This window comes from Aplysia californica, unplaced genomic scaffold (genome assembly GCF_000002075.1).
Source record: "Aplysia californica isolate F4 #8 unplaced genomic scaffold, AplCal3.0 scaffold00364, whole genome shotgun sequence".
Taxonomy (NCBI): domain Eukaryota; kingdom Metazoa; phylum Mollusca; class Gastropoda; order Aplysiida; family Aplysiidae; genus Aplysia; species Aplysia californica.
Genome location: NW_004797634.1, coordinates 149,830 through 150,161, shown reverse-complemented (window position 1 = coordinate 150,161; position 332 = coordinate 149,830). Strand labels below are relative to the sequence as shown.

Genomic DNA, 332 nt, shown 5'->3' with positions numbered 1-332 from the left:
TCTCTCTCTCTCTCTCTCTCTCTCTCTCTCTCTCTCTCTCTCTCTCTCTCTTGATGTGTTACATTTTTTATTAAAATAGGACAAAAAATTGTTGCTTTTATGGGACCTTTTCCGGTTTTCCGTGGAACAGCCCTCGTAATATACACTAGCTAGGTACCCTGTTCCATGAACAGACTCAAAAGAATCGACCGTTACGTCATTGTGGAAACAGTGCGCACTGCTTGTGAACGGAAACTTTACTTGTTTACGATCAAAGATAGTACAAGACAAGATGGGCCACTTCTCTCTTTGAGCCAATTAAAAAAGTGTCCTTAAAATGTGGTGGCGCCCTC

At 41.9% G+C, this 332-nt stretch overlaps 1 protein-coding gene across 1 annotated transcript in view; it reads right to left on the bottom strand.

Moving 5' to 3' along the window:
- The window catches only part of LOC101863997 (MFS-type transporter SLC18B1-like), a 15,406-nt gene that overhangs the window by 4,010 nt on the left and 11,064 nt on the right, over positions 1-332 (bottom strand). The window lies entirely within an intron of this gene.